General features: G+C 34.9%; 1 protein-coding gene across 2 annotated transcripts in view; it reads right to left on the reverse strand.

Annotated features, from left to right (window-relative positions):
- tspan4a (tetraspanin 4a) overlaps nucleotides 1–15,444 on the reverse strand; it is a 329,835-nt gene that overhangs the window by 285,453 nt on the left and 28,938 nt on the right. Inside the window, exon 1 of one of the 2 annotated variants that reach the window (XM_030128558.1) lies at nucleotides 13,304–13,322. The exons of the other annotated variant lie outside the window; for it this stretch is intronic. The gene's annotated coding sequence lies outside the window, so the exon portion shown is untranslated. Of the gene's footprint in view, nucleotides 1–13,303; nucleotides 13,323–15,444 lie in introns of those variants that run through there. 2 annotated transcript variants of the gene reach the window in all.

Here is a 15,444-nt window from a genome sequence, read left to right on the forward strand (position 1 = left end):
TGGTCAGGATATGTAGTCAGTCAAATTTAGCGAGGCTGCAAATTAATACTGAACAAACAAAAACTATGAATTATGAAAGAGCTGCAGCATCTGAAACTGACCACAATGAACATTTGACAGATAAACAGAACCACAGTGCTGCAGTTTCAGACTCACAGTTTGTCATGTCTTTTATGTATTGCGATTGTCTGTGTCAACTCACCATATATTTTTATTAGCAAGTTTTTATTCTTATTTTTATCAATTACAAGAAATTTCAGGCGACCCCATTTGAATCCCAGGTGACCCCACGTGGGGTCCCGACCCCAAGGTTGAAAAACACTGACATAGGCTATCTCGATTGATTCGGTAATGGAAACGGTCGGATGTAAATTTGCGACAGTCAGCGTTAAGGGGTTAAAACACCAAAGACATACAGCACATCAGACTGGGTAATTGAGCAGATGCAGAAATAGTGTCAGAAATAGCCAGTCTGGTTTGTTTGAAGACCACATCAAGGTTTCAGTTCCACAGAAATCCAGATTAGCCCTTTCACAACCTCATGTGGTCCTGCAGAGGTAACACACCTTCACACACCTGCCCACATAGCTCCTCCTCTCCTCCATCTCAGCCTCTTTCTGACTGTCCCACTTACAGAGTGATGCTGTGGGTGGGCTTACACTGTAAATAAAACAATTAAAGCTGATTTAGTCATGTAGACGTTACTGAATAATCGTCTCCTGTCACACTGAGAGGATGTTCTGTTGGTGAAATTTTATACAGGATTATGTAAATATGTTTACAGGAAGACTGTCATAGTTTAAATGCTGATTCCATTGTAAAATAGTATTATTGTGTTCATTGTATTCAACTTGAATAAGAATTCATTTCAAATGGTGGTGTGGAACTTGGCATAAGAACGTTATGACTTTTCAGCAGATAATGTTATGGAGTTGACATGAGATAAGCCTTTACTTTTAATGTTTTATTTAATACTGTCTGCATTCTAGAGCATTTGAAGAGAAAAAAGAAAGACTTGACCACTCAGGTGACAACCCACCTAACCAAACTATCATCTTAACCACATAATAGTTGTTTTAAAGGACTCATACATCTGTAAGTAATAGGGCTGTGTACTGGCAAGAATCTGGTGATACGATACAAATCACAATACTAGGATCACGATACGATATATATCATGATACTGTTAAAAGGCAATTTTTTTTTGTTTCTTTTTTAAAAATGATTATTTCCCGGAAAAATTGAATTACACCAGAAATATGTACAAATACGAAACATATTTTTATTTGATCACAACAGAATCTAATGCTATATCACAATATGTTGTGTTAAAACTGCAATTCTGTTTTACAGACATTACAGTTTCAGATCCTGTTCAAATGTTCATATTCTATTAGTTCAGAACTAACATCAGAACAGTATTTTTGTGCAACTCCAACAAAGGAACTAACATCTGCATCTCAGACAGTAAAAAGTGCTTTTAGGATTTAATAAAATAGTGTTAATTAATAATAAATAAGACATAAACAACAAAGAAAACCAAAAAACAAAAATGAACCTCCGCCATATCTGCATCTGAATAAATTACCTAAAAATATCGATACGGTACTTTTTAATATCGATACAGTATTGTGAAATGAAATATTGCGATATATTGCAGAACCAATATTTTCTAACACCCTAGTAACTAATGGTGATTTTTGTCTCATACTCCATTAAATTACCTTTGCTTTGTAAAACCCGGAGTCAGAAGCCACTAAACAGAGGTGAACCAGGACAAAACATTGTTAACTGTGATATTCAGAGCAGCTTAATCATCTGTTTGAGTTCATTCTGCTCCTGAAAGTGTGTGCATCTTACTCAAGACAACTGGGGAATTCAGTGACAATTATCCAATCACATAAAAACAAGAACATAAAAACAGTTCTGATTGACTACTGTTCACCAAAAGCAATATACTAATCCTACCTTCACGTGCTATAGGAATTATGGTAAATACTAGTTATGAACTTGAAAATTGCACATGAACGCCCCCTCATGTCATATTTTCCACTGAAGAACTGGGGGAAAAAATGTATACACAAGATGCAGAGACAAAAATAACCTTTGAACTTTTCACAGCAACGAGGATGAGTTACAGACTCTGGAGCAACAAGTGGTGAGATTCCTGCACAGCAAGGACATAAACTTTTTAAGAGAATCTATATCTATTTGCCATACACTACCAAGCAAATCTGGGAAGACTAAGCCACCAATAATCATAAGGTTCACTTACAGAAAACAGAGAAACAATGTACTGACACAAGCCGAGAAACTGAAAGGCACAAATGTTTATATAAACGAGGATTCAACGAAGAAAAATGGTGACATTGCAGACAAAAAAATCTAAGAATACAGGGGGAAAAAAATCACAGTAACATGAACCAGAAATGGAAATGTGTGGATTAAAGAGCAGGAAGGGTCACAGGCTATAATCCTAAAAAACCTAGAAGAATTAGACAAGTACAAAGGAGGTTAAAGAAGCAGGACAGATGAAACTGGATCTGAAGAGTCAGAGTCAGTACCGTGTGTGTGTGTGTGTGTGTGTGTGTGTGTGTGTGTGTGTGTGTGTGTGTGTAGATAGAAGAAGACTAAATGGTCTCAGAAATAATAGACATATATGACAACCTAGACCAAGAAAAGATATATGAACTAAACAATGGTATAACCAATAACTTAGTGCAAGCTAGAGATAATACATGTGAATATTATACTGAAGAACAACTGAATGATAATATGTCTGGGATACTATCTATAATTCATATCAATGCTAGAAGCATTAACTGTAACTCATCAAAAATTACAGACTACCTAAAAGGAAGTTTCTCCTCGCCACTGTCACCAAGTGTTTGCTCCTGGAGGATTCTGTTGGGTTCTGTAAATTGGCTTGAGAGTCTGGTTTAGACCAGCTCTATATGTAAAGTGTCATGAGGTAACTTTTGTTATGATTTGGTGCTATATAAATAAAATTTGATTGATTGACCTAAAACAACTAAAAGATAAATTTACTGTAATTGCAGCATCTGAAACATGATTAAAAGAGGGATATTCGGATGAATATCAGATAGAGGGTTATGAATTATTCCGTCCAAATAGAGGGAACAAACAGGGCGGTGGGGTAGCACTATACATTCAATCAACTTTCAAATGTAAAGTCATTGCAAACATGACAGAAGTTGCAGAAAGCATTATGGAAATTATAAATGAAAAAAACTAAAATGTTACGATCAGCTGCATCTATAGAGCACCTGGGTCCTGTATAAAGAGATTCACAAATAAGATAATGGAATTATTTTACAAAAACCAGAATAAGACAGTGTTTCCATGTTGAGATTTCAACATTAGTATTAGTAGTAGTAGTTTTATTTCGAGCACATAGAATCATCAGATAACAAAGAATCATACAACATGGTCAAAAAAAAATTTCTGCGCTTGAAAAGGAGTGGGAAGAAGTATTACTTATTGACTCCCACCCCCTTTTTACAAATTAATAATCAGACTAGATCCACTTCCTTTGCTTTGTTAACACATTTTCCTCTGTATATTTTTACAATAACACAAAACATCCTTACAAACCATTCATATACACTTTTTTAGTCACCTCACACATTCAGCATTGACACAGAAAACCCTGGCAGATTCAACAGAACTGATGAAATTCTAAATTCAATGTACACTCTGAATCTGTAGCCAGTAATACTCAAACCTACAAGAATCACAGGTCAAAGTGCAATTGTCATAGATAATATTTTCACAAATATAATAGAGGGAAACTTAACAAGTGGAAATAATCCCTTAGCTGTCTTCACTCTTTATAAAAATTATCAATGTAACATGACAAATACTCCAGTAAAAATACAAATAAGAGACAGATCCAAAGAAGCCTTGGAAGCACTCAAAGAAGATTTAAAGCTGCCCTGCCACACGTATTTCATTACTTTCATGGTAATGTCTGAACTTCTGACATGGACTCTGTAACATTTTTTGTGTAAAAAAATGCCTTGGTTACCAAGTTTCAGGCCATTCTAACGTGGTATAGAACGCCTGCTGGAAGACTCAGCTCGATTTGCGCCGATTCTCATGAATATTCAACATGCTAATCGGCTTGACTCTGACTGGCTAACAGCTATCCAATGAGAGCCTGGCTTTTAAGCATCCTTCACCCTGCACAACAAGTAGAGGAACTGGCGGAAACCGAAAATGAAACTTAATAGGCTTTGAATATCTGGCTTCTATGCCTCTCTTGCACGGCGGACTTTACACGGAATTTTCACAACTTCTAACCTGTATCCACTGGGCCCCCTCTACTGCTCTACGGGCCCTCATGGGAATCCTGGATCCCATGAATTTGTCATGTTTACCCCTCCCTCCCCCTTTTACGGTGCTCCAGCTTGCTGTATACGAAAACTGTCATTGAGCTAGACGAATTCTGTGGGCGTGGTCTCACCTGGGCCAGCCAAAATATAGTAATGAGCTCAGGCATTAATACATCACACTGACCAGCTTTTCTAATTGACTTGATTTCTCCTCTCATTTCTTTTCAGTGGAAATAACAGACAGAGGAGGTAGCGGTTCATTTTCAAAGTCACTACCTATGGACGTAACATATTTTAAAAAATACAAGTAAAAACAGTTTTGTGTGGCAGGGCACCTTTAAGAAAATATAATCGGGAGAGTGTGTATGTAAATGATGTAAATGTAGTTTATGACACATTTTATATTGTATCATTAATGGAATTGTATAATAAAAATTGTAAAATTAGGAATATCACCAGGAAGGGTTCCATCAACAAGCCATGGATGACTAAAGGTCTACGAAATACTTGCAAGAAAGAAACTACTAGTAAAGATGCTATTTGAAATTAAGGACGAAGGTAGATATAAGAAATATAAAAATGCCTTAGGATGGATCATTAAAAGACATAAAAAGGAATACTATGGTAATTTATTAAATAAAAAACAATACAAAAGCTACATGGGAAATAACTAATAATGTAATAAAAAATTATACAGTTAAAAAACCTCTCCCAAGTTATTTTACAAAAGATAATATAGATATATATGACAAAACTCAAACAGTAAATGAATTTAATAACAATTTTATTAAGGTAGGCCCTAATCTTGCAGCAAAATCTTCAAAAATAAATAAAAAATAATGAATATAATAATAAAATTATAGATAATGTGGATAGTATCTTTCTTGACAAATAGGAAAAGAAGAAATACTGAATATTTTACAAAGCTGTGGAGGCAAAAGATCCACTGACTGTAATGACTTGGACATGGTATCAATAAAAAACGTAATTGAATTAGTATTTGACCCTTTTACATACATATGCAACCTATCATTTAAAACAAGTATATTTCCAGAAAATATGAAAAGTGCAAAGTCAATACCACTATATAAGAAAAAAGGTAAGCATTTCTTTTCAAACTAAAGACCAGTTATCATTGCTTCCACAGTTTTCTTCCACTGTTTGTAACATGAGTGGATAAGTTCCTTGACAAACAAAACATTATAAACATCAGTCACTATGGTTTCCGTCCAAAGCACTCTATATCAACAGCACTCATGGAACTGACTGAAGAAATAGCCACTAGAATAGATAAGAAATTACACTTTGTAAGCATTTTGTTGATCTCAGGAAAGCTTTTGATACCGTCAATCATACTGTACTTATCAATAAAATGGGCAAATATGGAATCGGGGGAATAGCACAACAATGGGTATCAAGTCATATAGACAAAAGAAACCAATATGTACAAGTAATGAATGATGCATCAGGTACAAAGTACAGTGAATGTGGAGTGCCAGAAGGGTCGGAGCGCGGACCAAAACTGCTTATTTTATATATAAATGATTTGGTCAGGGTGTCCAAACTGTTTAAATATATTTTGTTTGCAGATGACACAACTTTGTTTTATTCTGGGGAAAAGGTTATGGAGATGGTTAAAGAGGAATTCAAAAAAGTAAAAAGATGGTGTGATATAAATAAATTATCCTTAAATCTTGGAAAAACAAATTTTATGACATGTAGTAATAGAAAGAAGGTCAGGGAAACAAAATTTTGGGGGGTCATGCTCGACAAAAACTGAACTTGGAAATCGCATATAAATCATATGTGGACAAAAATTGCTAAAACAATTGCCATATTGCATAGAGTAAAGGATTTCTTAAACAATTCCGCGCTATAAAGTTTATATAAGTCTTTAATTGTACCATATCTAACACATTGTGTGGAGGTTTGCGGAAATGCTTGTAAAACACATGCAACTGATTATCATTCTACAATAGTTCGATTGGGTTCATTCTGTCTACTGAAGATACAAAGATTTCCTTTTCTTTTTTCAGACAGATAAAAAAAAAAAAACGTGATTTTTACCTGTCCATGTTTCAGCTACAACCCGTAACCTTCCTCAGAAGGGTCACTTGATGTTACTCTAACAGGTCTTGTCAGCTGTTTTATCCAGGAGCACAGCAGGGAACAGGCAAAACAAAAAAGAACACACAGGAAATCAAAAACACTAGCATGGTCGTGCTCCCGTACATCAAGGGCTCCAAGAACGCATACAAAGAGCAAGGAGAAAATATCACATAAACACCCCAGTAAACTCTGAGACGACTACTGGTCCACTCAAAAGACAAAATACCCAGAGAAAATAAACATAATGCCATCTATGAACTACCCTGCCTGCCTAACAAGACCTATGTTGGAGAAACATTTGGCACAAGAAAAAATGAACACAAGAAAGAATGTGAGAAAGAAACATCAGCAAGACACACATGCAAATCCAAAGAAAGAGCAGAACAGAATCTGAAATCAGCCATAGTGGATTATGGCAAGAGAGAAAATCACATTATGGACTGGGAAGAAGCCAAGGTCATTCACTCAGAAAGCAACAAATACCACCGCTGGATTAGGAGGCCATAGAGATCAGGAAACGGGCCCCGAGGACCATGAACAGGGATGAGTGATCTTACACCTTATCCCACACCTGGGATGTTATCTACTGTAGGACACCAGACAGCAGGGGGCAGAGTCGTCCCCTGTTGTCTGGCATTCCTGGATAAAACAGTTGATAAGACACCTCACATCAAGTGACCCCTCTGAGGAAGGCTACAGGTTGTAGCCGAAATATGTAAAGGTAAAAATCTACTTTTTTTTATCTGTATGACAACAAAAGATAAGGAAATCTTTATATTATTCGACAAAAAAGAGCCATATTTATAAGAAAAGGGTACAGAGATCCTACAAATCCATTATTTCGTCAAGTAAAAATATTTAAATTTCAAGAGTATGTTACAAATCACGTTCAAAGCAAATAGAGATTCTCTGCCAATCAACATTCAGCACAAATTAGAAAAAATGAAAAGTCACTACAATCTAAAAGGAAGAGATATCGTCAATAAACCAAGATTCAGGACGAAGGTGATGGAAGGTTGTATCTCTGTGAAAGGAATCAACTTGTGGAACTACCTAAATGAAGAAACAAAGGCAATTAAATCAAATAACACATTTAAAAAGACCATCAAAACCAAAATGTTAAGAAAATATGACCAAATGGACAGAGTTTATTTGTATATTACTGATAAGAAATGGACAGAGTTTATTTTCAATATGTATATTACTGATAAGAAATGGACAGTTTATTTTTGATATGTGTTTTACTGCTAAGAAACGGACTGAGTTTATTTTGATGTGTAATGCTGTTGCGAAATGGACAGTCTATTTTTGATATGTATAGCATTTTTGTGTTTGTGCTTAGTCAGAATTTAGTCTGATATGTGTAGGATTTGTTGAGTTACTTATGAGATCTGACATGGGAATTTAGAGTAGGTGGAAGGATGGGGTAAGGGGGCGGGAGTATATAAATTAAACTTCATCCTGCTCCCTTTTGAATATGTTGTACTTTCTTTTTTTTATTAAATGGTCTTGTTTTGGTTTTAATGTTATATTCTAAATAAACAAACAAATAAGAGAGATCTACATATACAAAAGTAGACACATACAAGCTCATCTGGCTGACTCCTAGTGTTTCCAACTCCTCAGTAAGTGAAGCACTTTCATCTCATCATGTTCTGCTCTGGGTTCTCCAGCCTCCTCCCACATCCAAAGACAACCACTTAATAGCTTAATGGATCATTATAAGTCACCCATAGGTGGGAATGTGAGTGAAAGGCTGTTCATCTGCAGTGTTTCCAACTCAGTAAGTAAAGTATCTATCGTTTTTCCTACAAGTTGCTAAATTACATCATCAGCTATTTTGCATAATCGTAAACGTGCATGTAACTGTAATGAATGATGTAGGAGAGAGGAATAACCTTGTGTTAGAGACAAACAGTGAATATAAAAACATCCTAAATTTGTTTAGAACTACAAATGAAATATACTTTAGCAATTCTTGTTTTTTTTTTTTTTTTATGTTCCAATTCCAACCCTCCTCATTTATTCGGGCTTGGGGACCGGCTAAAGTGAGTTACCTAAGTTAGTTATTATGTGTTTGTTTGTTTAGTTCTTTGCTTCATTTCCTTCAGTTTGGTTTGGTTTTTAAATTTATGATCCACATAGCAGCCTACAACAACTCACGGTAAAACATGATCATTTTCAACATGAACATTTTTAATTTTCAGTCCACATTAACAATCTAAATGAACCAAAAAGAGACAATAGAGAAAACTGTTAATGTCAGTGGGAGTGATTTATATTCAGTGCAGTGATTTGTTTTAAACAAAGAACCATACATGCTTTCATGTCAGAATCTCCAAAAGTCTCCAGAAACACCAGAAAAAGTTGATAGATTTGTCACTAGTCGCTTTTTTGATAAAGAGTCTCTAGAGGGGTGTGAAAAATCACTAAATATACCAACAAAGTGTCTAAGTTGGAAACACTGACTTTTACAGCTAGGCAAGGTGTGTTTTAGTGTTTGAGTCACTTTTATAAAGTTGGTAAAATATCCAAAGTAATTTTAAAAGTAGCTAAATTTGTTGCTAGATGCTTTTTGAAAACAAAAAGTTGCTCGGGTAGCCTGAACAGTTGCTAAATCTGACAGCAAAAGCACTCAGTTTTCATCAATACCGACGACCCCTAAACAGGAAGTAAATGTTCACGCAGAAAAGATTGAAATATAGTTAAAAACTATGTGAATGTTTATATGGTGCAACAGGGCACAGGACAAGTAGCATTTAATAATTTATACATTTTTGCTATAATGCATTTAATATGTTTATTAAGCGCTTCTTCTCCAGGTAACTGTGAGTGTGTGGATGGTGCCACAGCATCCCCTGTGGACCAGTCGACTGTACACCGGTACACAGGCTTCTTTTTGGTGTCTACAGCCTCTTGTTCTATGAGGTTTGTTTAGAGATTAATGAATACAGCCTCCACATATTGCAGGTGTAAGGAGAGAAAGGATTCTTGTCAGTCGTCAAAGATCAACAGGCGCAGCGGACCAAAATCATCTACTGATTTTAATACTGATAATCCTATCAATACATGTAAGTAACTGGTGTAAAATACCATTTTTCATCTTTTCATGGTCATCAGATATGACCCATTTGGACGTTCAGAGGCTCTGTAGTTACCGTGGAAACACTGTCATCTTCTATAGCACTGATTCACCAATAAAATCCATGTTTGGTAAATGACAGTGGATGGAGACACTTGTTTTAATGTTCAGTTAATGACATATCTGTCAGTTTTTCACTGAAAAATGTAAAATGTAGAGGATAATGTTATAACAAAGGCTGATAATTCAATTAGAAAAGATTCAATGTTGAAAAAAATGAATTTGGAAGTTGACACAAAACATAAATGTAGGGTTAAATAATGTAGGGATAAATATTCTGGGGTTACATAATGTAGGAAAAGCTAAAAAATAAAGCCTAATCAAACCTTTCCACATCCGTCCACACAATATAAACTATGGATTTAACACTCTTGTTCTCCTCCCATTGATAAAACATTCTTTCCCAGAGCAAAATAGACTCCATGAGGGTATTGCAACATCTGTTAACTGCTTTGACTTTGTTCAATAATAATATGAATCTTACCTGAACAGTAATTGAACTGCATTTCAGTTTACATTATGTACCTCCCAAAGTGTCTTAATTGCTTCAGATTGGACTGTTTTACACTTCTGTTTCAATATAACAAGAAAAGAACAGAAAAATATACAATGTGAAAAATCCCATTCAAAATTTATGATGAATGAATAATTAATTATGATGAATAAAATGCATTTCAAAATGATCCAGAAGGAGTCTGCTGCAGAAACTCATGTGGTAACAGTAGAAGCAATTACAGTATAATCTGTGAACAAAGTGGTGAAATTATTGACGTCGATGCTGCTTCTCTGTTTAGAAATGACCTTCCCTGAGGTTGTCCAAAGTGTTATACAGACAATGTGATCATACGTGAACAGATTGATCAACTAACATAACCCTAAAAGACTCAGATGGTGTCAGTCAGTCTAGGACATTCATGATGATGTTCTGAGTTTGGAAAAAAAAAAAAGTTTGGGTCTCCATTAGAAAAAAAAGGCTCACATGGAACAAGATGCAAACTGAACTCTTTGAAGGTAAAGTCTAACAAGTTCTTAGTTATAAGTTTAGATCCACAACTGAGATTTGATAAACTTGTAAGATATCAATAACAATTAATTGTTTCAAATTAATCAGACAGTAGACTCCCATATCACAATACATACAGTAAATAACAGGTGCCTACTAATTTATGCCCTCTGATATGTCTCACATTTTCATAGTCATGGCCTCAACAATCAGGCTCGGAAGAAAACAGACCCACAGTTCCAGATCCAATGGTTCTATATCCATATTTTGAAATGACAATGAAATAAATACAATGGTAATTGTAAGTGCCAATGTAAGAACACAAATATTACAAATAATGAACACTCATTTTTTAGGCTGGTTAACTGAGTAGTCCAGACATCCTGCTTTTTGACATAGATATATTTTTATGTTGTAAATCATCCATTCAATTTCCAACTGTATTCACTGTGTTTTAAACTGTATTTTCCATTTTTGTCAGAGATGCTAGTGTCTTTATTGTTGCACGGCTTGCATCAACAGCCTCGAAACCTGTCTGTGAGTTTCTGATCATTATTCCCAAAGATACATGTGACAAATTGGATGCTCTTCATGTTGTAGAATCCAGGATTTCCACCATTTTCAGTTTTGGGGTATTTTGCATAACCATTTACTTCACTGAATCAAAACTTCAACGTTAAAAAAAAAAACATTGTTGCGCTTTGTTGTTTCCCATTTCTAATCAGAATCAGAATACTTAATAAATGGGTATTAGAGTCATTCAAGCATAATAAAAAGTAGCAGGTAAGAAATTATAAATACAACAGAAAAAGAAATATTTCATATATATATATATATATATATATATATATATATATATATATATATATATATATATATATGTATCGTGTTAATGTGATATTTTAAGCTGGAAGTTGCTTCAGTGAAAAGAAAACTCCTTCCTACAGAGTGTGTATAATATTTTATGTCGGTCAGCTGCTGCGTCTTTGGGTTTTTTTACTCATATTTCCCATCCAGAGGGTCAACATGCTGTTTAGCGTCTTCCATCTTTGTGGGTTGGTTCTGCTGCCTGTCACTACCGAAGCAACTGCCCATTTGCGCATGCGTGACAGTAATTCTACTTGGACAAACTGCCCCAGATGTGTTGCCAGAGACATTTAGAGTCATTCTGCACTGCAGATGGGTTAATTGCATTAAAATTTTAAATCAGATTAATCATGATGATGGATTAATCTGCGTTAATGCGTTAATTTTTACAGCCCTAATACATATATATATATATATATATATATATATATATATATATATATATATATATATATATGTAGATAGATAGATAGATAGATAGATAGATAGATAGATAGATAGATAGATAGATAGATAGATAGAGTCAGTGCCTCACCGGCCATGAAGCTCACTGCATGTCACTGGTATCAAACCTGCCTCAACTCAGCATGTTTTTTGCCATTTCTACTTTGTGAGACATCAGACACTAAATCCAGAATGACCTTAGCCTAAAGGTATCCAGAACCATACATGACATAAAAACATGAGGTCACAAATCGGTGGCTGGAGGACCATCTCTGCATCAATACATGTGTGATGTCATGATGTCACTAAGCCAAGCTGGTGGAAAATCTCCACAAAGGCCTGAGGGCTCTGTCTTCATAAATCAACAACATATTTGAAACCAAAACCACTGCCTTATTTTATTATTTATCATTTAGATACACAGACAGACATACAGATAGATAAGACTGATTGATTGATTGATTGACTGATTGATTGATTCTTGTATTGCTTGTAACTGCAATCACACTGAAGATGATGCTACAGTATGTTTCCACTGTGTTGCTGTGTGTTGGTGAGGGCCCACTGTACCTGCAGTCATTCCAAAAATGAGCAAAGTCAAGTCAAGTGGAAGGAAATGGAGCTGATAACCTCAGCAGAGAAGAAGCATTTTTCTTTCAGGTTGTTTCCAGACTTAATCCAAGCCAAACCGTAACAACAGGTGTATTTATCAACAGCACCCCACATCAAAAAATGATGCCTAACCAATGCACTCTACCCATGGCCTATGAATCCTGGTCAAGGGTCGGTATGTGATGAGATGAGACTAAAAATCAGATTTCAAGACTCTGACACACATTCAGCCACTGAAACCAAGGTAATTGCAGATATAAATGTTGAGTAAAACCAGCCAAATGTTGAGTCACATTTTGTAGTAAGTATTAATTTGTGTGTCTGTGTTTGTGGTGCATTGTGGTTGTTATCTTAGGAGGATTGCTTTTATAATACCCCGCAGATTACAGAAAACATACCCATCAATGTAATTTCGAACATACACCATTAGATTACTTAAAGTAACTTGGAATTAATTCACCACTTACATTGGTACAGCAGCTAACAGTGAAAATACTGTTTCCATAGACTGCACTTTGAATGTCTACACAGATATAAACTATAAACATATGAAAACACAAAGGCAGTGCAATGTTTTGTTGAAGGAGGAAGAGACAGTGTTGCCTTGACCTTTTATTCTCCACGGCACTGAGACTGAAAACAGGTGAACTGCAATGAAACTATGTGACTTTACAGTCCTGCAGTAGAACGTTTTATCTCCACTTGGTTTCTGAAGTACATTTTGTTGCCTTGCACTAAAATAAGAGTGTCAGATAGAAAATGTAGTTTTACCTTCTCTTTTCTCACACCATAAAATGGATGAAAAGAGAGAACATAAAGTTTATTGTTGAGTCGATGCACTTATGCACTTTGTTTTAAGTTGAATGGATGTATGAGTGAGTGAGTGAGTGAGTAAATGAATGAATGAATGAATGAATGAGATCTTTATTTTAAAAAACATGTAGAACTAAATAAATAAATATTTTTTAATTTCTATAATGTTTTCAAAATGGAGTAACCTGAACAAAAGCTTATTTATTCCTACCTTTTGTTCAGCTCATTTCAATACAACACCCCAAGTATATTACTTTACATTAATACATATTAATATACATATATTTGTTTATATCAGTCATTCAGTATAATAAACATCATAATCCACTACCTATAGGCTAAGTATAAACCAATATACATACAATTTACAATCTGTTATAATTCATAATTATATACAAACCTTATTTATAACAGTATTACATCACTCTAACAGTTTTCTAATAGTGTAATTCTTTATAACACTTTGTGTATGTATAATTCTAGGCACTTTACAGAGCATAAAAACAAAATTTCATTGGACTGTACAGCTGTATTTTTAGCAATGACAAATAAAGCGTATTCCTATTCCTATAATTTATGCTATATATGGCTATTGCAATTATGTTTTTTTTTTTTGCATAACCCACAAACATTAGTATATATAAACAATAGACTACATAAAATATATATTATATGCATGTATTCCACTGTACATCAGCTACAACATCTTAACTGTCCCACCTTAATGTTCTGCTCCAACATTCACCAGTGTTAACATCCACCCAGAGTTTACTTAACCTCCTAAGACCCAGGAAATGTCAGCAAAGTGCAAGTTTTTTTGTTTTTTTATGAAGTAAGTGCCTGTATTGGAAACATCGTGATGCAACAGTTTTTTCAGATGCAGTTTTTTAAATTTTTATGGAATGTCTTTTGTAGTGGACAGTTTTCTTTTTTTTTTCTTTTTTTTTGTATGAAGTTGTGAAACTCTTGTCCACAAATGTGGACAGAAAACCCATAGCTGGGTTTGAGGAGGTTAAAGGGAATACTTTTTAATCTTGATTTTATGAATGTACTCTAATTCCCACCTTTTTCATCTGTAACTAATACACTCATATTTTCTTTCTAAATACATGTATTCTGCTCCTCTCCAACTGGGGATATAGGTTGAGGACTATAAATAGCTGCAAACCCAATGTGCAGTTCATTAGCTCTCATACTGTGTACTGGTACACAGTTTGTGTAGTAGTACACCCTTTGTGTGTATTGGTACACAGTGTGTCAGCTGCATTGTCTCCATTAAGCAAATACATTCAATTCATAACACCTGGAATACTAATAAACCAAAGTCTTACAGTGAATTTAAAAAAAAACAGTTGCTGTAGTGTGTGAGCACTTTATTTACCCTTTAAGGAGGAGGGAAAATAATCAATCTCTAATACCTGCATGTCACTTGGATTGCAACGCCGACACACAATGAGGGGTTTCGTTTAATAGGTCATTGTGCTCACAAGGATCAGGGTTAATGATATATTGATTGCGAGACAAAAAGGTCCAATTTGGTTCGGGTGCTCGTCCAGCCTGCAGACCTTTGGCTGTTGAGGTAATAGCTTGGAACTGCAGCTGTGGCTTCAGACTGATTTTAATCTCCTAGGTTTTAAATACCAGTGGACGTGTTACTGTACAATGGCTTGTCATTTTAGTTGTTTCTCATGTTAAAGTATTTACACACGTTTTAAGATTTTACTATCTACATTACTGAGTCTGAGTGAAATGCCATGAACAAACATGAAACTGTGTTTTGACCTCTGTAGTAGAATACTTTATCTTCATTTGGTTTATAATGGGCATTTTCTTGGCTTGTACAAAAGAAACATATGTCTTAGTAGTCTGAACATGCACATTGAAGTGATTTAATCCTCAAAGACCCAAAACCATCCACTAATCCAAAATGTTTAATAACTTTTAAACCACTAATCTTATTAATATAATGAAACAATTCAGGTAAAATGTAGTTTCTCTTCTTTTCAGCAGTGTTAGATGTATTTTTCAGATGGACCCATACTCTCTGTAATGAACATGACAACACCATCATCTTCTGCCATACTGGTTGAGCAATAAAA

This window comes from Sphaeramia orbicularis, chromosome 3 (genome assembly GCF_902148855.1).
Source record: "Sphaeramia orbicularis chromosome 3, fSphaOr1.1, whole genome shotgun sequence".
Lineage (NCBI taxonomy): Eukaryota > Metazoa > Chordata > Actinopteri > Kurtiformes > Apogonidae > Sphaeramia > Sphaeramia orbicularis.